Below are 24,922 nucleotides of genomic sequence, written 5' to 3' on the forward strand. Positions count from 1 at the left end.
AAATCAGAGTTGCAGTCAGTCATAGGATTCAAAGAAATCACGATGATGCCTGGTGAGACCCCATGGGATCTAGATCAGAGGTTAGAAAGCACTATTCACAAAGCCAACATGACCCTGACGAATGCATAGCATTGTGCTTTGTTCATCGCATCACTAATGCCATATCTAAAATCATCTTTGTCGCAACAGAGGATCTCAACCCAAGCAGAAGCGCTAGAGGCAGCAATGCGGCTTCACGAAATCCTGATATAGGACCCAGGGTTGGGAGTTCAGTAAATCCAAGCGCAGGTCAAAAATTTGTGTTTGGAAATATAGAAGTTAAAACAAGACCAGGCACAACGCCCAAAAGTCCAGGAAGAAGTATGGTGGAGGGCGTGTAGAAGCCAAGGACACGATAAGGATCATTGTCCGGTTGTAGTGAATTTTGCTGTAACAGTGGGGCCAACAACCTTGTGACAAGAGGTACATATGGGACTGAGTACGATTTCCCCACTTTGATGTGCAATTTTCCAGTTAACGGGAAAGCATGCAACAGACAACTGCTACCTATTTCCAAGCATACGATAACCTCCTCAACACTTATTTTGTAACTTTTGCAGAACAATGGGTCACGGGGAGAGAGATTGCCGCATGTTGATGGATCGACCCCCTACATATAGGATGCAAATAGATATGCACAGATAGGACCCGACTACACCACTTTTACGTGGGGGATTCCTGATACATAGACGAGGGCGTGGAGGATGGGGGCCCGGACGGGGTTGTGGACAATTGATCTGTTATAATTGTAGTGGATAGGGACATTATGCATGGGATTGTATGAATCCTACTAGAGCCTGTTCTCTGTCATGCTACCAATTTGATCATGATGCAATAAATTGCCCTACGCTGCTCGCGCAACTGAGAGAGAAAGGAGTAATCCAAGCTAGTCATGCCCAGAACGTCTAGATGATGAAGGCTAAACCCCGCACTGAAGGCCCAAACATAAACATGATGCTCAGAAGCGGTGCATCTATTAGGGAAGATAAGGGAAAGAATGCAGAAGAGGATACGTGGGTTCGTAAGGCTCCTGCAAAACAACCAGAATTTGATTCGGTGCAAGCAAAGGTAACCTTTTGAAGGCTAAGAAAATTTTTGTAAAAGCACCAACTTCAGGTAGTAAGGAGCAACCAGACCTACAACAAGATAATGCCTTGGTAATTGACTTTTTAGAAACCTGTATGAAGCTCCTACTGGATGCCAATGCAGTGAAAGGGTTACAATAATTAATAGCTAGATGTGCGGGGGTAGATGAACCACGCATAATCTGGAAATTGGACAAACACGTCTTATGCACCGAACGGGAGATGCGGCTGACTGCCCAGATTGGCAATTACGAGATGGACCAAGTCATCCTAGATCTAGGTTCTGACATGAATGTCCTACCAAAACAGACCTAGGAACGCATGGGCAGGCCTACACTGCAATGGTCCCCGATCCAATTACGATTAGAAAACCAACAAAAGATCCTGCCGATGGGAAGATTGCAAGGAGTTGTTGTAGATATCAATGGTGCCCACACGCACACTGATTTTGAAGTCATAGAAATCATGGATGACAGTAACCCCTATCCAGCACTACTAGGAATAGACTGGGCAATAGACATGAATGGAATCATCAACCTCAAAAAGCGGAAAATAATCTTCGAAAAGAATGCACTCCGAGTAGTCATTCCTTTGGATCTAGCTGAAGGTGCCTGCTATATTGAACCAATACGCGATGACAATAGTGATAGGGAACTATACTGCATCTACTAGCTCACCGTGCGAAATGGGGACTAAGTGAACCCAACTATGGATGGACAACTCTCATGGGACCATGATAGCTCTTGCACATCAAATTCAGATGAAGAGGTTGAACGATGGAAAAATTGACTGCACAAAGTAACCACATTGAATTGTAACAGAATGGTGGCAGTAGGAGCTATCATGTCGTTCACAAAAGTTGCCAGAGAACTAGTGGTCTTGATGAAATCAAAACTTGGTGTGTCGAAGGTATTCACATCCTGAAACGCTAGGACATCGACAAAAGAGGTAGGCATGACTAAGCATAAACTAAAGCGTGGAGGTCGCGGACACATAGTAATACCGATAGCTAGATAAACAAAGAAGAGAAACCCAGAGCAACATGAATCACTAGAAGCTGCCCGCAAGATCCACGAAAACCCAAGGGATGGCATACATCATGGCGGTGCACTAACATGAATTGCTTATAGGTTGTAGGTACTACGACCTAGATGGCTCTACTTTAGGCAATGGAAGAAAAACCAGAAGAAGTCGAGTAGCTACTGGCCCCGCACAGACAACACCATTAAGGTATGATCCAAAGATCAAAACCGAGTATAAAGGACTAAATTCAAGAGGATATCACGCCACAATGGTTACAGAAGCTCGACCCTTTTTCATCTAAGACAACTCAGAACCTCGTGGAATATTGTTAGAACTAACCCAGAGGGGACTAGGCTATCAAGATAGCACACACATCCGTGGTGCAAAACCTTGGCTGACCAAGCACTCAGACGATGTCCGCAACACAAGGAGGTAGGGATAGTATGGATCTGCCGACAGTGTGGACACCTGACTAGTCGTTGAGGTAACATTCTTAGCACCCCAAGCAGCTGAAAGAGGCCGCAGGACTATAAACAAGTCTACAGGGAACTAATTTGGTGTACCAAGTTCTACCTACATTACCCTGTCTCATCGATCGCAACTGTGAGTGATTGGCTGCGCGCCAGCCAAAAGATGACCATTAACACTCCTTTCCATAACAGAGATGTTAGAGTATGACAGGAAGGAGTGAGCGGTGAATCATTAAGATGAAAGTTTCGAGGTGGATTCATTAAGATCACTCGAGGGAACATTAGTACAATACTGAAACACAAAGGAACGGTGCTGTTCAAAGTGACGGTCTTAATTTATGATTGCGGGAGTATACGAGCACATTGGCCCTATATACTAGGATCAATCAGTATACATCCAGCCAAAAATCAACCCATGCATCCTATGGCTAGAACTTGAGTATGATTTCACCGAAGAAATGCAGTTGAATCAGTAAGAGTTAGCAGGGATGGGCTGGGAATAGCAGGTTCCAAAATCCCCACGAACACCACGAAGGAAGAAGACGAAGTAGAGGACCCGCACAATTCGAGCCTCACCACAGCTCACCAAGCAGGTTGCAGCTAATAATGGTAAAGCTGTTTAGACAGACAACGAGGAAGAGGATGAGGCTCTTCAGGACCTCCTTGACCAGATTGATGAGGACGAAGTAGATGCATTCCAAATTCCATCATTTCCCCCATATCTATCTCCATGGACAAGGTCAACAAAGATACCAAAGGACTTAGATGGAGTGAAATCCGTACTTCAAACCCCTCTTCTTCTAGATGATATAAATATTGAAGGCTTGCCATGGGGATGTGTTTCGACCCTCGAATTTGAAGATTGGGATCTGGCTCATAGTGAAAAGTTCCATGAATAGGCCATAGAAACATTGTTACAATAGGTGTGGCTACTGGGTATAGAGAGGGCTAGGTTCCTCAACCTTTGATGGCTACCTCACTACCACCGTATGACTATTACAGCCTTTGTGATCCGGAAAGTTCTTTGTCTTGTACATGATGGATTCTTATGGTTGGAAGAGCCGATTCCAATCACAACTGACTTAATCCATCGTATAATGCACCTACCATTACAAGGAGATGACCTCGCTAATGCTGCAGGAACTAGCAGCGAGGTCGGCCTTGCTGAAATAGTGAAGACGTGATACAAGCTAGTGAAAGGAAAGCACAGATATGTCATAGCTAGCATCAACGACTGGGCCGTCTGAGTGGCTACACAACTCCTCGAGGGAAAACTCATGAGGAAGTGTCGTGCAGACAAGGTACTCGCCTCTGTCATTGCACTGGTTAGTTAGTGCGTCCAGGGGGTACAATTTAATTGGGCAGAGTTATTATGCACAGAGTTCTTGACCAACTACCGAGAAGCACAAGACAAAGGTAAGACATTTCATTATGCTTGGTTGCTTCTGTCAATATTTTTGGTAACAAGCGCGCTACCAGTGGATAGCCAGTTCCCTAGCATTACAGATGACCTACCTGAGGCCGTACGGTTTATGGCGCTATGCTCAACAAGGGACATGACAAGGGTTTCTGCAATTCGAGCATTTTGGACTTCCATGGCAGAACAAATATGGATCCGAATTGCTCGCTGACCGCGCATGTCTCCCACAATCTACAATAATCTCCAAAGCATGGCCGAGTTTAAAGTTGACATGCATCATGTGTACATCTGGGCATGAAAGAACTTGAACAAATCTTGGACCACACTTCCCTTCATCACAACAAATGAAGCAATATATAGGGTTTTGGAAAAATGGCCTCTCGAATGGTGTGCTATAGATAAGGCCATGCTAGACCAACTCGCTGCCAAACAACAGGAGAAGGAGCAACCGCAGCGGTTCCAGCATCTGGTAGAAAAAGCACGATAGGAACAACAACTCACTTTGCAACAAGTGGCTTCCTAGAACTCACCAACCAAAGAGACTTCAGTAGCATAGGAATCAGAACCAATACAGGAGATAGACACTGAAGCTCCCAGAGAACATGTTAAACAGTCATAGTGGGAGGACCCACCAAGTATCAGGAAAAAGTCCAAATTAATAACAGGGGTAGAGAATGAATTCACAGCAAGCCCTGCATTGCCCACTCTACTTACAGAACATACAACTGTGTTGGGGGAAATCTGGAAGCAGTTGGAAACATTGCAGGCACAATCTCGGGGGAAGGTTCACCTTGCCAACAACATAGGTATGACTGAGCCATTGATGAGCGCACCCACACCGAACACTTTAACATTGCTAGTTGCTACTATTACAAGACCCGGTGATGAGGGTAGTTTGGATTTAGATCTGGCCGCCCTACCTAGTAGCATACTCTTTCAATTACACCAGGGGCTCACTAGCGAACTCCACACTAGGGAAGGTCGTGCCCTCCACACTTTACAGAAGTAGAAAGATGAGATCGAACAGGTCAATCTTTAGCATGTTTTTTGGGTCGAGCATTACAGGAATGTCGAACAAGTTGTCACAAAAGCATGCCGCACAGTTCTGAGGGTAGCTATCCCTGAGGATCTTCCAATTGTGACCAAGGTTCAATACATGGCCACAGAAGTTCGCATAGTCTAGGAAGAGGCTGCAAATGCATAAGTAGAGCTTGCCCAAATGGATGTTGCAAGGAAAAAGGAGGAAAAACTTAAAGACTGCATTCAGCCATGGATTGATGAAGCATTTACCATTTCCACAATGATGAAGGCAAGATAGCACAGATGTAGGTAGCCTGTGATTTTGAGCAAGCGAATCCATTAGACACAGATATGTCAGTGACCTGAGTGGCACTGGTACAATGGACCGCCACAGAATTTGTTGAAGAGAGACGCATAGCACATAACTTGTTAAATGACCTTCGTGCAAAGATGGATGCACCAGTTAAGTGACTCAGGACCAGTCACAAGGATTGTGTTGGGGGATTGTTGGGTAGCACAAGCCCCGTGAAATGAGTATGGGGTGCGAAGCCTAGAATTTTGGGTAATATTAGGGTAAGCACTCCACGGAAAGCACGGAGAGAGAACTATAGTAGGTTGAGTCAAAGGGTAGTCCACCCAAAAATAATGTAAAGAAATAGTAATAGAGTCAGCCCACGGAGGGATCCCGGGCCAAGGGAAAGTATAAATAGAGCATGGCTCTATGAGGGAAAGTAGTTCTTTGAAAAGATGGAATGTAATGGGTTCTAAAAGGAAATAGCATGAAAGTGTTTGTAAGTCCGAGTCGAGGGAGTAGGGTAGAAGGTAGAGGGTCTGCAGCTGTGTACGTAGAGGCCTGGAAATTCTGCAGTTGTGTGTGGGGACCCCTACAGCTGAGTGCGCAGGGTGGATCTAGATGTATTGTTGAAGATTGATAATAAAGATAAGTTTCTTCTTATTTTTGTGTTGGTTGTGACTTTACTCTTTTATGATAAATGAACTATTATGATTTCTGTAATTGCTACGGTTGAATACATGTGAACTGAGTTAATCTTGATGCGTGAAGTAACCAAAAGTAATAAATGTTTTCTTAAAGACCATTTTAACTAGATCAAACCAATAATAAGTGATTCAATCTATAATAAAAGCAATATGGGTATTTCGATTTGCGTGGATATAGCATAGCATAAGGCTGCAGAATAGCGCATGAGCCCCAAACTACATCCAAGACATCCCTAGGGTGCAGAAACCTAGTTCCAGCACCCTCCCCTACTACCTCGGGTGAGACCTCAGTCTGCGCTTCGTGGGCTGTTTCCAAAAGAGCTGGTAGCTGTGGGATTTTTTTGGCTAAATAATTCTTCTGAACCTGGGTCAAGCCCATATAACCCAACATATGCCTTACAAACTTTTCAAGTGGATAAGAATCCAAGGAAGGATTTTTGTTATTTTGCATGTTTAACAAGTATGTCATTGTCATGGGTTGACATATTTTAAGGACTTGATTCTTAAGACCTATATATTAGATCTCAACATTTTGAATGGTCCTCTCAACACTATACCATCACTCCATCACTGTGATGAAGTGATCCTAACCTTGCACAACACCTAGAAATATGTGAAAGATATTCCACATCTACTCGAGATTTCAGTGTCCATGTTATCTGTGAAAATTGGATGATTGGGCAACAATTTCAAAGAGTATGAGTTCCATTTTAGATACAAGGAAAATTTTTGACATTGGGAATTCAGAAAGGAAACATGAGCATGAAGGAATGTTCAATTTGAATATTGTAATACATGGTTTTACATGCATTACAATTGATCTTGTCCATATCTATGAAGTTTGAACTAATAAATGGAATATTTGACTTTAATCAAAGAAATAGAAATAAATATGGAATGATGATTGCATCTGATATTTGTCTAGAGTTGGATGAATTGAAGGAAATATATGAGCGCTCGCTCGAGGAGATTTCAGAACTTGAGATAAAATGCCTTCCATACTAAGCTAATAATCCCAAACATAGGTCCATTGTGTATATACCTCAAATTGGTTATCAATGGTGTCTTTCTCGACTAAAACTCGATGATAGTCAATTGGAAAATCTTAAAGAGATAGAGTTTGCTTTTGAAGGTGAAAATGATCATCGTGAAGCATACTTTTGAAGCATTTAAAAGACAAAAGTGTTGGATCTTCTTCTAAGAGACATCTATCATAAAATGTCAGATATGGAAGGAGCCATAATAAGAGATTTGGAATTGCAAATTTAGCCTTTCTCAATGCATTTTCATATGACATCAAAGTTTGTTGGGAAGTTGCACTGCATGCTCTCGTTGGCATTAGTTGCACACCAGTACATGTATGTCAAGCCAGTGCTCACTGTGGCAGATGCATTTGAGATGAAAAAAGGAAAGCACTCATTTTCTATAGGGAATAATGCCTTCTCCCTCTCAAAAACCCTTGCAAGCATTGACAACCTGCATGTACATAATTTTAATGGAACTATTGTCCCTGTGATCAAAAGGTCAATACATAAAAAAATGGAGACTAAGGAATCTAATCTATCTTGGATTGGTTTTCTCTGTGTTCTAAAGAGGGTAGACCCAAAATTTGGTTTCATCACAATTGTTAACATCTAGAGGCCTCTATTACCTTTCATTTATAAAACAGATTGGATGTAAGTTGAAAACCAGACTTCTTGCAGCTTAAGCAGTTTTCAATGCATATGCATATTGTTGCATGAAGAGCATACCTGATATTACATAATATTAGATATTTGTACTATTTTAGTCAAATGACTGAACCCTCGTTGAACAATGTTGGATTACGCTTCTCCAAAATCATACACTTCTATATACGTGTGTGCTCTCAAAGGAGTACAAGCTATTTCGGGATGGCGCAAAATCAATAGCCATTGGATCAGGTGTGATACCATATCTACATGAAGTTAGACCAATTATTCTTTAATCTAGCAATTTGCATGCCGCCCTAACTTAGTTTGGGCACGGAAACCCTTACACCAAAAATACCAAAGAAATGAATTCATTGGATACCAACACATCTGGTTTCATAATGATTCAATTGGGAATACAAGATTTTAGTTTCATTTTGGGCCTTGCAATATTGATTTTGTATCATTAATACCACGTAAAACCATTAGCATTCTCTAGCTCTTGCATCTACATGATAAATGGAAAACTAGCTAAAGACATCCATACAAATGTAGACTACAAGTTGCTCTCAAAACATGACTTTTATGACAAAGAGATGCTTTCATTAAAATTTTGTCTAGAGCTCTTGAAGATGCTTATATGGGTAGTCACTTTAGTCTTATCAATCTTGTAACATGTTCTAAAGTTTTATCCAAATGATCACATAAATAATGAAATATTTTTATTTATTGCACCTAAACTTTGTATGCTCTATGACATTCTTGGAAATGATAGCTCTAATATTCATCATCATGGTGATCTAATAGCTACCTTTTTAGGAATTGATGGAAGCCTTAAGTATTGGCTGGCTCATAGGTTCTTACTTTCGAAGGTCCCAAACAATAGGTTGAAGCATGTTAAGATTTTGAACAAGTGTTTGGGATTTTTGAATGAACAGGAGCATTTGGTGGTTTGTGCATGTGCTCATCAACAAATCAATTCCATGATGAACACTAAAAGTGATGTGCAAGTTCGTGTTGTTGGGGACCTTATTGCTATGCTACAACAAGAGATGCTTGTCAACATTATTGAAATGAAGGAATATGACACCGCAATAATTAGATTTGACAAGGTTTCAGAGATCTCATAAACAAATTTCTAAAAATTGATGCTACAGGTTATGAAGCCTTGCAAACTTTTCAAGTCAATGAGCATCCAACCAGCATGGGAATTGGCAAAGACAAGGAAGGATTTTTTTTATTTGGCATGTTTAACAAGTGTGTCAATGTCATGGGTTGACGTCTTTTAAGGACTTGGTTCTTAATGCCTATATTAGATCTTAAGATTTTGAATAGTCGTCTAAACACTATACCACTGCTCCATCATTGTGATGAAATGATGCCAGCCCTGCTCAACACTTTAAAACCTGTGAAAGATATTCCACATCTACTTGAGATTCAATGTCCAGGTTACCTATCAACATTGGATGATTGGACAACATTGTCAAAGAGTACGAGTTCAATTTTACATGTTAGAGTCGGTCTTGTCAGTCCTCCGTCAGAGATCAAAACTCTTTCTGCATTTCATTTTTAGGTGTCTCGCTCCATTCACTCAGCTGCATTCCGCTAGGGGCATGCCATAACCTGACGGAATGGCCTTACCATTCATTCCCCCCATGTCTTGCACCTGCTGCCTTAGGTCTTTTCACCAATGTGTATTGAAGTCCATGACAGTCAATGTTTGATATTTTAATGGGTAGGAGTCATTTTGGTCATTAAGTCTAGGGATTGGTCATTTGGTCTTCAAACAAGGTCCAATAAAGCCAGCAAGGCCAGAGGGAGGCTCTGAAAATGTGCCAAAATGAAAACATTACAAAATGGGTTTTGGAAGAAGGAAAAATCAAATCCAACTCTTGCAACATATTTCTCCAAGTTATATAAATCATTTGGGTCAAGTTACATTCATAAATCTCATAGCAAAGTCGAGTTTGGAGGTTGGAGAGCAAACTGCTGTTTGGAAAGGCCGGACTGTGTTAAGAATTGGAGCGTGGTGCACAGGTGGAGGGGCGCGGCGCACACAGAGCGTACAACGCACTAGGAATTTCTGCCCAGTGCTAATTCAAATGGGCGCGATGCACACAGAGAGTGCGGCGCACAGGTGGAGGAGCGCGGCGCATATACACAGAAGCCCGATTTTGCTCAGAATTTGCAACCAATCGCCTTCAATCCCTTGAAATTGCCAGGTGGGGTCAATCTCTCAGTGTTTCATCCATTTTTATGTTGGTATGATGATAGTAAATGAAGGCTTATGGTTGCACAAAAACTCTTAAACCCTACCACCTAAAATCATCAAAGCAAATGTTGTTAGGGTTACAAACTCATTGTGTTGGTGCCAAGGTTCTTCCCCCATTTCATTTTTCCTTCTTGCCCTCATTCCCTTCTTCCTTATGCCACTTTTTCCATTTCTCCCTATCCTAAAATGTACTAAAATCCTATTCCCTATCCCCTCCTCAGATTTGTCAAAGGTAAAACCCAAACCCTAGCCTATATAAATTTTCCTAACACCCCAAACCCTACCCTATATAAAATCCCCTAAACTCCCTACTCCCTAAATAAAATCCCTCTTCATAGCCCCTTATCCCTTCATATTATTCCCCTTCCTAACAGTCCCTTGTTGCATTTTCCCCTTGGTGGCAGATTTCAACACATCAAAAGAGCAGTTCAAACATAGTAGTCATCTTGTCTTCAGGGTATTTTGTATAGCAGTCATGGCATCTGAGCATTCATCGAACTATGAGGTGGAAACCCAAAGTGACTCTCCCTTGGAAGAACAGGCACAACAGAGGCCTCATAAAAGTGGCATACATGTGAGAGAGGAACTGACCACCCTTACAGAATTGCAGGCCTGTCCTCTTGCTATGTCATGTTTTCAACTTCAGTCATGCTATGAGTTTTGTCAAAAGGTGGCAAGTATACAATTTCATCATGAGTGGGCTCATATTTTTGTGCTGCACTTGCATGGAGATCAAGCTATCTTGGCTGGTGTCACCTTCACACTTGCACTAGAATCCGTCATTGGCAACCGGTATACCAAACATTGGTGAATCATGGCACAAGAAAGAGAAGATTGATCAGTAGCATTATGAGCCATACATCAAAACCAGTTTCTTAAGGCATCTCAAGAGAGTGTTCCCATTCCGGTATCTGAAGGATGAATATGCTCCACTGATGAGATTGATCATGAAATATCTCAGCTGTGAGGGACAGTTCTCTCGTCTTTATGCTTACCACATCAGGTTGCTCATGCATTTCACCAGGGTACGGATGATGAACATTCCTTATTTCACTAGCTGGAACATAGAGAGGATGACCACCTTTATATAGCGCAAAACACCTCAGCAGCAACTTAACAGTGTCTATCATTTTGCTCTTATCAAGATTATGGTGGTTCATTAGCTTGGATTGCAGGGCATCACTTGGGATGATTTCATCTCTCGTGATTTCTTCAGAGCTACACGGAGAGTAACAAAGGTTAAGCATGAGGGTGAACCTTCTCATCGATATGAGCACCATGAGACTACTAGTGTGCTGGTTTTCATCACATATCGGAAGGGCACCAGACGTTTGTTTGCAGTGGCAAAGCGAGTGTTATCTCCACCCAGGGTGGAAGGGGCCTCGCTTCCTCCATCAGCATCACAGGAATAGGACAAAGGCAAGGAGCCAATGTAGGATGAGGGGCCTTCAGGTGAGCCATCATGTGAATGAGAGACCGAATTCATTCTCCTTCATGATGATGATACAGATACAAAATCAACAAGTGCATAGCTTAAAGAGATCATCCAGGAGCAGCAAGCAGAGATTCAAGCCTTGTCCCTTGATTTGGAAAGAGCCAAATGGAACATGAAATATCTGGAGTAAAGGAAAAAATAGCTGGAGGATCAACAAGCGATCATGGAGCTACAAAACATTCGTGAGCATCGCCAAGATGCACAAAGGAGAAGAGTTGAGCTCACGTCATTGGAGCAAGAGATTAATGAGGATCGGGAGGCCAATCTCAAGAGAGTTAACATGCACTTGGAGAGGCTGCTAGACAAGGCCGAAAAGGACCATGCATTGCTGAGGCACATGGCTTTCCACTACATGGCGTGCAACAAAGTGTGCAAGGTCTGAATCAGGAATTTGAAGGCGAGATTGAGGAAGGAAATCAAGAAGCAAAAGAGGCAAAGGGAGCTCAATCAACATCAGATATTGGCCGAAGCCTATTTGGCCCAAAATAACACTTGATAAGGAAGCTCCAACCAAAATTTCAAGAAATTTGGGGCACTTTTGGCGTTTTTGGAAATTTTTGAGCAAAAAACAGGGTTTTTCTCCCTGTGCGTCGTGCCACCTGGCGCGCGCTTACACTAGGGAGCTCCAAGTGACAAAAGGTTTGCATTTTTGGATTTTCCATGGAAAATCATGACTGTTGGTGCATTTCCCATAATTTTGGGCCAATTTTGAGTCCTCAGGAGGTCAAAAACACCCAAACAAATGACCTCTCTGCCGCTATTTTGACACATAGGAAGAAGTCTTGGGAGATTGCAGTTTTGGAGGGGAAAATGGGCACCAAATTCAGAAATTCCACTTGGGTTGGAGAGTAGATAGGTGGGGATTTACACAAGCACACTTGGGCTCAATTTGGACTTTGGAAAGGGCCTCAAAACCAGCTCCAAAGTAGCGTGACGCATACAGTTTTTGGTGCTGCGCACAAACACCCAAAGGCCAAAATCGCGCCTGCTTCACGAAATTTCAATTCACAATTTTCTCCAAGTGGGCACACTCATTTACAATACATTTTTCCCTGCATTAAAGGCAAAGTTTAAAAAGCATTTTTGGCTTCTATCCAAGTGGCCAAATGAAGGCGATCAACCACCCACAAAATCTATGTTCATATTTGCTTTTTTCCAATTGGTCTTCATAGAAAATTGAATGTAACTATTGATGGTTGGCTCTTCACTTCCTGGGTTGATCAACCTTCTCATGGGGAAGCTTACTTATTGTGTTGAGAGTCATTTTGTAAAGGGTTGGAATTTCTAGGAACTATGGGAGAGAGACCCAGTCACTCACTGTATATTTTAACAAAGAATTAATGAAAGATTGCAGCTCTGGTTCATGAGATTCCTGTGGCGTGAGTTTAGAAAATGTATCTTCTTTTTGTTTCATATGTATTTCGTTATGTTTCGTATTTTCATTCATATTCATTTCCAGTGAAAGCTTTCTGAGTAAAAAAGGTAGAATTCAGTGTACTGCTCTACCTTGGGATAATTTTCACGTTCTATGTTTTCTTCTATTGAAAAGGATTCATGTATTTATGCCCTTTTCACACTCTTAAACAATCTCTCCATTTCATGTTATTTCGAATCTAATTGCTAGACTTTCCGCCTGTCTTGCCTCACGAAATAATCTGCGTCTTTGAGTTAAATTCTCTGCTCATGTTGTTCCTTGGCCCCCACACATCCCAGAAAACTCAGTCATTCATCAAAATACCTCTATCACATTTATTTATCTAGCCTAAGATCAATATTCATTTTCTAGTCATCTCAGACCCTATCATTTATTTTCCTGAGTGTGACCTGGAGAGAGCCCTCTCCTGTTCTGGTAGGGCTAGCTACCAGACCGAGCGTGGTTTGTGGTTACCCTGAATGTTGCCTTCCTTTAGCCTAAGGAAAATTTAGGTGCTAACATTACTACAAGGAAATTTTTTGAAATTGGGATTTAAGAAAGACAGCATGAGCATGCAGTAATGTCAAATTTCAATATTGTAAGACATTCTTTTACATGCCTTACAATTGACCTTGTCCATATCTATGAATTTTGAACTGATAAGTGGAGTCATTGACTTTAATGAAAGCAATGGAAACAAATATGGAAAGATGATTGCATCCAGGATTTGTCTAGAGTTAGATGAATTAAAGAAAATATACGAGGGCTTGCTTGAGGAGATTTCAACACTTGAGCTAAAATATCTCCCATGCCAAGCTAATAATCCAAAACAAGGGTCCATTGCGTATATACCCCAAATTGGTTATTAATTATGCCTTTCTGGACTAAAAATCGACAATAGTAAATTGGAAAATTTGAAAGACACAAAGTTTGCTTTTGCAGGTGAAAAAATCATCATGAAGCATACTTTTATTGTACTTCAAAGACAAAACAGTGAGATCTTATTCTAGGAGACATCTATCATAAAATTCCAAATACCGAAAGAGCCATAATAAAAGATTTGGAATTGCAGCTTTAGCCTTTATCAATGCATTCTCATATGACATCAAAGTTCGTTGGTGAGTTGGACTGCATTCTCTCATTCGCATTAGTTACACATCAGTACATGTATGTTAGGCCAGTGCTCACTACAAAGGATGCATTTGAGATAAAAATTGAAACCACCCATTTTCTATAGGGAATAATGCCTTCTCCCTCTCAGAAACCCCTACAAGTGTTGACATTCTACCTCTATAGAATGTTGATGGCACTATTGTCCCTGTGATCAAAATGTGAATAAATAAAAATTTGGAGACTAAGGAATCTAATCTATCCTAGACTAGTTTCCTCTGCGTGCTAAAGAGGGTAGACCCAAACTTTGGTTGCATCACCACTGTTAACATCGGGAGGCTTCTATTACCCTTCATTTGTAAAACACATTGGATGTAAGGTGAAAATCAAACTTCTTGCACCTCATGTAGTTTTCAAGGAATATGTACATTGTTGCATGAAGAGCAGGCCTGACATTACATAATATTAGGTATTTGCACCATTTTTGTCAAATGACCCACCCTCCTTGAACAATGTTGGATTGGGCTTCTCCAAAATCATACATTTCTACATACATGTGTGCTCTCAAAGGAGTACAACGTATTTCTAGATGGCACTCAATCAATAGCCATTGGATCAGTTGTGCTACCATATCTACATGAAGTCAGACCAATTATTCTTCAATCTAGCACTTTAGATGCAATGACAACGAAGTTTGGGCATGGAAACCCTTAGACGCAAAATACCAAAGAAATGAATTCATTGGATACCAACATGTCTGGTTGCATCATGGTTCATTTGGGAATACAAGATTTTAGTTTTCTTTGTGGCCTTGCAATACTAATTTTGTGTGAGAAATACAATGCAAAATCATTACCATCATTTAGCTCCTGCATCTACGTTATAAATGGGAAACTGGATCAATACATCCATACAACTTTAGACTCCAGGCTTCTCTCAATACAAGACTTTTATGACAAAGAGATGCTTTCTTGCAAATTTTGTCTAGAGATCCTGTAGATGCTTATATGGGAAGTCAGTTTAGTCTTATCAATCTTGGAACAGGTTCTCAAGTTTTATTTGGATAATCGTACAAAAAATGAAATATTTTTATTTATTGCACCTTAACTTTGTATGTAGTGCAACATTTTTGGAAATAATAACTTTGATATTCCTAATCATGGTGATCTAATATCTACGTTTTTAGGAATTGCTAGAAGCCTTGAGTATTGGATGGCTCCTAGGTTGTTTCTTTCAAAAGTCCCAAACAACATGTTAAAGCATTCTAAGCTTTTAAACAAGTGTTTGGAATACTTGAATGAACAAGAGAATTTGGTGGTTTGTGCATGTGCTCATGAACAACTCAATTCCCTGACGAACATTGAAAGTGATGTAAAAGTTCATGCTGCTAAGGCCCTTGCTAAGCTACAACAAGAGATGCTTGTCAACACTATTGAAACGAAGGAATAGGACACCACGCCAATAAAATTTGACAGGGTTTCAGAGATCTCATTAAATAAATTTCTAACAATTGATGCTACAAGTTATGATGCCTTGCAAATTTTTCAAGTTGATAAGCATCCAAGCAGCATGGGCATTGGCAAAGGAAAGGAAGGATTTTTGTTATTTGGCATATTTAACAGTTGTTTCATTGTCATGGGTTGATGTATTTTGAATACTTGGTTCTTAAGGCCTATACTAGATCTCAACATTTTGAATGGTCTTCTCAACACAATACCACTACTCCAGCATTGTGATGAAATGATGTCAGCCTTGCACAACACTTTGAAATCTGTGAAAGATATTCCACATATACTCGAGATTTCAGTGTCCAAGTTATCTGTCAACACTGAATGATTGGACAATAATGTCAAAGAGTATGAGTTCCATTTTACATACAAGGAAATTTTTTAAAATTGAGATTTCAAAAAGACAACATGAGCATGCAGGAATGTTCAATTTAAATATTGTAAGACAGGCTTTTACATGCATTACAATTGTGCTTGTCCATATATATGAAGTTTGAACTGATATATGGAGATTTTGACTTTAACCAAAGCAACGAAAACAAATACGGAATGATGATTTCATCTAGGATTTGTCTAGAGTTGAATGAATTGAAGGAAATATACAAGGTCTTACTTAAGGAGATTTCATCACTTGAGCTAAAATGCTTCCCATGCCAAACTAATAATCCCAAACATGGGTCCATTGTATATCCCTCAAATTGGTTATCAATTGTGCCTTTCTAGACTAAAACTCAATGATAGTGAAATGAAAATCTTCAAAAGACAAAGTTTTCTTTTGAATGTGAAATGGATCATCAGGAAGCATACTTTTATCGTATTCCAAAGACAAAACTTCTTCTAGGATATGTCTATCATAAAATGTTAGATATGGAAAGAGCCATAATAAGATATTTGAGATTGCAACTTTAGCCTTTCTCAATGCATTTTCATCTGACATCAAAGTTCGTTGGGGAGGTGAACTGCATGCTCTCGTTGGCATTAGTTTCACACCAATACATGTATGTTAGGTTAATGCTCATTGTGGAGGATGCACTTGAGATGAAAAAATAAATCACTTATTTCTGTAGTGAATAATGCCTTCTCCCTCTCAGAAACCCCTATAAGCATTGACAGACTACTTGTACAAAATGTTGATGGCATTATTGTCCCTATGATCAAAAGGTCAATACATAAAAAATTAGAGACTAAGGAATCTCATCTATCCTCAACTGGTTATGTCCAGATTGCTTATATAAGAAAACCATCAAATAATGAAGAAGGGGATCCTGTTAAGTACGTACTTTGAGTATTAGAAAATAGCAAAGTGGCAACAAAAGAAGTGGAAGATGTAAAACATAATGTCACATACGAAAATGTCAAACATAATTTCAGGGTGCCAAATGTATATGTCTGAATTAATGGAAACTTTGAGTTACTGATGATCATCCATATATATGCTCAATTAAATAAGCCTAAATTATTTATGCCCTGATGGACTTTCATTTTCTATACTACAAAAATATCTTTCTATCAAGATAGTACACATGCCTATATCTACTCAATCCTGAGAAGAATCCTAGAAATCCACAATAAAAGTGGTTGTGGCTCCAAAAATTAACACGCTGGATAAGTTCTCACAATATATGTGGAGGCTTTTGTAATACAAAAGTTGATTCAAACCTTGTTATCATAGTAAATCTGAGCAATTGTATTTGTACCGTTTTCAAAAAAAATCTTATTCCTACATCCTATGTCAGACTAGTTACTTTGCAACACATTTATAACAACTTTCCATTTACACATTAATTATTGTGTCATTCTATTTCCCAGTTTCCTAGAAATTTGTAAGTGACATTTTTAAACATGTACCATTTCCCAATACCATATGCACTTCTTGATCTCGGTGGAAAGAATCACATTAAGTGGAAATGTTTTCCTATTGAATTGTGTTTGTATGGTGAAGTGTAGACATTAAATGCATATATATGGTAGCTATCCATTCTTCCCAACATAAATTTCCCTACAATGATATTGTACCACCACTTGATTTTATAAAGGAGTTGCAATCAATCTAGTAACATAAATATGAAACCATATTTCATGGTCCTACGACTCATATTCTAATTGAAATTATATCAAATGATAGAACACGGTCATAGATTGAAGTACTTTTTCCACCTAAAAAGAATATAATACTAGCCAACAAGATGGTGATTCACTAGTGAGGTTCATGGAATGTTAAGCCACCATCAATGTTCCATTCTTTTAATGCTCTCTATAAATTCCTCTCTGATTTGTTGCAAAAGGGCCATTCCATACAAAATTCAATAAAACTATCATCCAAAACAACAAAAAGTGTCTAAACGATGTTGAAATAGCATATTGATGTTTCTTTGACTTTTATCTTATAGATATTTGAGAAGAAGACGCATTAAGGAAGATCTCTCTAGACCTTAGTAGACTGATCCATCTTTGTTGAACCTTCAAAGACTAATCCTAAGTACAGGAAGGCATGAATCGATTGAATGTGAGTTCAATACGAGAAAAGAAAAAATAAAAAATTCAATATCACCACTAGACATATTATTAATATCCATGATAAGGGAGGAGTCCCCTGACATAATAATCTTGACAATGTCAATGTTTGTCAGGCCCCACAAGGGTACAAGAGAACCAAAAAAACTGGAAAAGGAAGCATTACAATCCTTTCTACAATAGAAATTTTCTGATCCTGGACATATACTAGCAACAAAAGTACCAATCTTCAAGTTTTGATGCCAAATCGAATATGAGCTTAGATGAGAGCACAACTAGAACTACACACTTCAATTGTTAAGAAACAGGTCTTGCTAAAGATACTGCCAAGGTTGATCCAAAATGGATCTAACATAGACTTCTAAGTCTATGAATTTTCCTCACAGAGGAAAAAATGAAAGTCAGAGGATGCTCTTGGAAATAGTCTCATTGCATAGAAATATTCATTTTGAATCTAACTCAATTTGAATGCACTAAAATGGACTTCGGATGAAGAAGTTATTATAAAAAGAAGATTGCCCATTATCCTTAGAAAAGGAGGCAATTTCTTATAAAAATGGACTTAAGGGCTTCTTAGGGTAAATGTCGCATCGTAAAGGGTTCAAAGGGAGGACTTAACCACAAGCCTTATGAATCCCTGATTGCGATCTCTGACATATCGCATCAGAGGTAGGCTGCCATACGATATCGAAACTTGGGCAGAGCCGACTGACGATTACGATGAGCGAGATCATCAGAAAAATGAATCGGATGTGGTACAAACCTTAGGCCATTGGGCGAAGTGAGTGCGATGCACCGATAGCGCGATCACCAATCGGCGATCGACGATCAGGATCACAAAAATACAGAGGGCCATTTATACATGTGACAAATGACTTGCGATAGTGTGACGAGCAATGACATGATCGCATCCTGACCATTGGATCACGAGCTCGATCTAACAGTGGAGATTTAATGGGGAATATTGCATCCTTGTTTTGTTAGGTCGATGGACTTGGACCTCCCGCCTACACGATTGCAATATGTGATCAGACCCAAACCCAATAGGGATTATAGACATGATTTCATAATATTTGAAATCAAGAATTGCAGATTTTCTTTGTATTTTCCGTGTATTTGGGTTTTTGGCCTACGCAAAGCGATCGCAATATGTGATGAAAGGACAGACCCAAAAGGCTTATAGGGGCTATTGCATATTATTTGAAGTCCAGGCTTAAGACTAATAATGTGTTTTTCGTGCATTTCTCTATGTATTGCCATTATGTCTTGGAATTCAGGATGGTTGTAGGAGGAGGCCAAACTATTGGGTTTCTTGTACCCTCGATGTGTTTCAATGGGAAAAATGATTCTTTAATAAATTGATCAGTATTCCATGCTTGCAGAGGCAAAAATTGATGCACTATAAATACATAGATAACACAATTGACAGGGGGATTCGTGCAGAGGCTGAGTAAAAACAAAAAAAACATAGAGAAAGAGGATTCTTGGAGGCTCAGGTAGAGTAACACCCAAAGGAAGCTTGAAGAAGCTCAAAGAAGCTCGATATATGCACCATAGGTTGGAAGGCAGAGCGAGATTTCTGACAGAGGCATATCCACTAGAGGTTGGAGGCACAGTCACATAGCTAGAGGGCTCAATGGACTTCTACAAGTGTTGAAGTTTTAATAAAGTTAGAATAGAAAGGAGATCGAAATGATCAAGATAGAAGACGGAATTCCATAGGTAGTTAAAAGAATTCTGATGGAGTTGGTGCAAGCCAGGAGCTCAAGATAGCTTGGAGCGTTGATTGAAGGAATCTAGTCCAGAGAAGCCTAGATTTGTCTGCAAAGTATGGATAGCCAGTGTGATAAGATGGTATTCTAAAGCCATAATTTCATTTGTAAACCAATGGAGTTAAGTGTAGCACTTGTAAAACAATTGAAGCCATAATCCAAAAGAGCCTAGTCAAGTTGATTAGAGCTCAAGGAGACGTAGCCCAGGATATCAGGGTGAACTCCATATTATATTGTTGTCTTTTGTGGTTTTCTTATTTGCTGATTTATTTATTGTTATATGTATTTTATATCAGTTTAAGCAAATGAAGTTAAGGCACGTGAACAATTAATGTACAAACACAAGTATACACCTATTTCAAGTTCTTTTAATTCTGCAAATTTTCAAGCATAAGCTAAATCATGGAAATTGTTTAAGCTTTGGAGTGGGAGAGGTTCTTGTAAGCTAACAAGAAGCCTTTAGTGCCCCATTTCAGATCAGAGGTTGAGCAAGATGATTTTGGTGGCATTGATTGTTGAATTAATTCATTGATATTGATGGTATTGATTGTTGAACTCCTCTACCATGGACCTAACAAAATTGTACCCTTCACTGAAAGGAAAATAATTGGTTAGCCATGATAGCTTTTTTATACCACATTATAAGGTTGAGGGGATGAACCCTTCAATGAAACCAAAATCATTGGTTAGGCATGTTAAAAGGTTGAGAAATCCAAGTCTAAAGACATTGACCCAGATGATGTTTATGTATCTCTTATTTATGATCCCATTTTTAGTAGCGTTGAATCAATGATAAGTTTGCGAGTGGTGATCCAAGTGGATATTGGTGGCCAACCACCAATTCCACTTGGACCCTCACCATTGTTTCTTTGATTTTTTCAGTTTCCTTAATTGTAGCACAATTTACTATTTTTAGCAATTTTTCAGGTCCTGAACTTCCGAAGCCATTTTGAGGCCCTAACTGACATTTTTTGGGAAAACTGGGAGCAAGATAGGCTCATGGACAAATGTCTCTCTTCCAAAAGTTATATTCCTTGTATAGATCATTCTAATAAGGTATTGTGCGCATCAAACAGAGATTATATGTCAAAGTTACAACCTCAAGAAGTTGATGTACCAATTTACCCAAAACTGGGCCCATAGTTTGGTGCTTCATCTCCTAGAGTTAGGTTTTTGAATGTTTAGGGTTTTCCATTGTTTCTCAACAATAAATAGGCCTACAAAACTCATTGTAAGATAGTTTTGAGGCATGTAGCAACTACATCTCTTCTCAGAGATAAGCTACCATCGCCCTAGCTAGTTTATTTCCATTTCTATTTGTAAGCATATTTCAGTATTTTACACTAATGAAATGAAGTATTATTTCTACTACATCTCTGTATGTATGATTATATCTGTAATTTGTTTCGTTCATGTTTAAATCTAGATTAGTGGTATCAGAGCAGTCTGCTCTTTCTTTGTCTTTCTTTGCATATCCCCAACAAGGTTGGGATATAAGGAGTTAGGCCTTGAACAGGTTGAACCTTTGCAAGACCAGACTCACAAATCCCGATGGTCTCCCATGACTGATGAGAAGAAAGACTAGGGGGCAGGATATCCTATCAAAATGTTGCTTGAAGAGGTCCTCGAGAAACAAAGGAATGCGATGATGGATAACTTTTTCCAGATCCTTCATCGGCTACCTAGGGCCGACACATCTAGTTCTAGTAGCTACTCTCGAAGTGCCACACCCTTTAAGGTACAAGTTATCTTTGATATTCCCATATTTGAAAGTCAGATAGATGTAGATGTCATAGATAAATGGTTAAATCTTCTAGAAGGGTATATTTATGTTCATGATTTTTCCGACCGGGAAAAGATTACTTTCGCTCTTCCCAAAGTTGCCCCCCACGTCAAGGAATGGTGGGAAACCTACTGTGAGCAGAAGGATGAAAGTACGACCTCACTGTTTTCAGCCACACCCACTTGGAATTCATTCTGGACTGCCATCAAGGAGAAGTACCACTTTGATGAAAGCTATGAGGATCAATACAAAAAGCGGACCACGCTGCGGCAAGGAAGGGACCAAGACGTTCCAGGGTTTACCAACATTTTCCATACCCTTCTCACAAAGTTGGGTATCAAGGAGTCGGGGCAGCATTTGGTACTCAAATACCACGGTTGCCTGCACATGTACATTCGAGACGAAATAGAATTACTTAACATCTCCTCACTCAGTAAAACCTACCGATATGCCGTCAAGATCGAGCAAAAGTTTAAACAGAAGAAGCAAGACTTTGGATTTGTGAATCCAAAGCAAGGGAAAGGTGCCCCCAAACTGTAGAACAAAGGACAAAGCCAAGGCAGTGTGGCCCAGGACAACCCGCCAAAGTCGCAAGCAACGAACAGTGCCACAAAGCCAAGAAAGGACATGGGAAAGTGGTGTGAGTTACATAAGAGCTCCACTCACAACACGAGTGAGTGACGAGCCAAGCAGTCACTGGTGGCTGAGCCAATGGTTATAGAATCAGATGCATGTTCTGACTCTGAGTCAGAACCCGACAAGGGGAATGACATAGGGAAGCAGATAATTGACGCAGAGCCCAATGCCAACATTCCCACCACGAAGATTCAAAAGGATGAACCTGAAGATCCAGAGGATGACGAGTGCCTCTTCCACTCCTAGATGTGGGTAAAGGGCTCCCCGCTATAGCTCATTGTCAATAGCAGGAGCCAAAAGAACCTCAATGCGGCAAAGGCCGTGAAGTGGCTGGGCTTGCCAACCACACCACATCCACAATCATACACCATTGGGTGGTTTCACCAAGGACGGGATCTTCACGTGAGCCAGCAGTGTCGCCTTCCATAAAACATTAATCCCTTCATGGATGAGGTATTGTGTGACATTTCCCCCCTTGATGTTTGTGATGTATTATTAGGCCAACCATACTTTTGGAAGCAACATGTTGTGTATGAATCAAGGCCTCGTGCTATTATTGTTACTTTGGGAAACAAGTTGTATAGGATACTAGAGGTAGCACTGCCTACATCCATCTCTATGGTTACTGCAAAACAATGCAGTAAGCTCATTTCCAAAACTGGGATTTTTTCTTGATGATATGCCCTCAACGAAAGAAGAAGATGATGGCCACAACCTCTAGACAGGGCCCCTCTGCACGGCAACTACAAATGGACAAGGTCATGGAGGAGTACGAGGATATCTTCACCTCCCTTGTACGGGTTCCTCTGCATTGTCAGGTCAAGCACTCCATCTATCTGACCCCAGGTGCACTGCTCCCTAATGGACCAATCTATCAGTGATCCATTCTAGATAACAATGAAATCAAGAAGTAGATTCAGAAGTTGTTGTAGAAAGGTCACATCTGACTAAGTTCATCACCCTGTGGGAGCTTGATCATGTTGGTACAAAAGAAGGATGGGACTTGGAGACTCTGGATTGAGTATTGGGCACTGAAAAAGATCACTGTGTGGAATAGGTACGTGATCCCATGGATTGATGACCTTCTAGACCAACTGAAGGGGGAAAAATATTTCAGCAAGATCGAATTGAAGTCAGGATATCACCAGGTACCAATCGAATCCTCTGATGTGTGGAAGACTACCTTCAAAGCCAAGGAGGGCCTTTTCGAATGGTTAGTTATGCCTTTCAGGTTGATGAATGCTCCTGCAACCTTCATGAGGCTAATGGATGAAATCTTGTGGCCATTCACTAATTCATTTGTAATGGTATACTTGGATGACATCCTGATCTTCAACCAGAGTTCGGAAGAGCACCTTCACCACATTCGACAGGTTCTACAAACACTACGGCAACACAAGTTATGTGCCAATTTGGAGAAATGCAATTTTGGCATGACCGAAGTTCAGTATATGGGATACATTATTGATGAATAGGGGGTGCATGTGGATCCATCCAAGATCCAAGTCATTCGGGATTGGCCATCTCCAACGACTCTGACAAAGCTCCACGGTTTTCTAGGTCTCGCCAACTTCTACCGCAAATTCGTGTTGGGATTTTCTCATATCACTTGGCCCTTGAGTCAAGTCACAAAGGGAGGAGTGAAAGAAAAATTCTTTTGGTCTGATCTCAACAGAAGGCATTCACAAATTTGAAACATCACGTCTGCTCGGCACCAGTGATCACATTACCAGACTTGAAACAACCATTTGAGATTGACACAGATGCCTCTGACTATGCTATTGGGATAGTCCTCACTCAACACGGGCATCTAGTGCAATATCACAGTGACACACTTTCAGACACAGTCTGAAAGTATCCCACTTATGAAAAAGAGATGTATTACATTGTCCAAGCCTATCGATAATGGAAGAATTACATTTTAGGGAAGGAAACGGTCATCCACATAAACCACCATCCCCTGCAGTTCATACAGACACAAGCGAAGTTGCAGAATGATCGCCATCAGAAGTGGTCCACATACCTACAACAATTCCATTTGAATATCAAGTATAAGAAGGGAAGCACCAATAATGTTTCAAATTGCCTCAGTCAACCACCGATCATGGTGTTGACCACCATGCTCAACTCTTGTGGGCATGAGATTTCTGGTTGGCCCATTCTCTACAAAAGCGACCCAGAATTCGGCTACACATACCAAACACTCTTGGAGGGTCAGCATGTTCCAGATTTTCATGTCCAGGATGCCCTATTATGCTTCCTGGGTCACCTTTGTGTTCCTTCAAGAGAGCGTGCCAAGATGATTTGGGAAGCACAATACAGTCAGGCTGCTGGGCATTTCGGGGTTGAGAAAATGGTAGTAGTACTACAGAAGTATTTCTATTAGCTGAACCTTCGACAGGATGTTAGCAAGTACATCAGATCCTGCACTACTTGCGCCATTGCCAAACCGACCACCAAGAATCAAGGGCTCTATACTCTGCTGCCTACCCCTAGTCGACCTTGGTAATCCATCTCCATGGATTACATGTCGGGCCTTCCTTCTACTATGCATGGAAATGACTGTGTTTTTGTGGTCGTCAGCAAGTTCTCGAACATGGCCACTATGGCAGACTGCAAGAAGAATATCACAACAGAAGCCACTGCTAAACTCTTCTTTGAATCAGGGGGGTACACTTTGGGATCCCATATT

At 40.4% G+C, this 24,922-nt stretch overlaps 1 pseudogene; it reads left to right on the plus strand.

Moving 5' to 3' along the window:
* Positions 1-948: 948 nt before the first annotated feature.
* Positions 949-14,144, plus strand: LOC149170832 (DNA mismatch repair protein MSH5 pseudogene; annotated as a pseudogene).
* Positions 14,145-24,922: the final 10,778 nt, after the last annotated feature.

This window comes from Pinus tabuliformis, chromosome 4_2 (assembly GCF_031772625.1).
Source record: "Pinus tabuliformis cultivar Carrire ecotype Pingquan chromosome 4_2, CPIR1, whole genome shotgun sequence".
Taxonomy (NCBI): Eukaryota; Viridiplantae; Streptophyta; class Pinopsida; order Pinales; family Pinaceae; genus Pinus; species Pinus tabuliformis.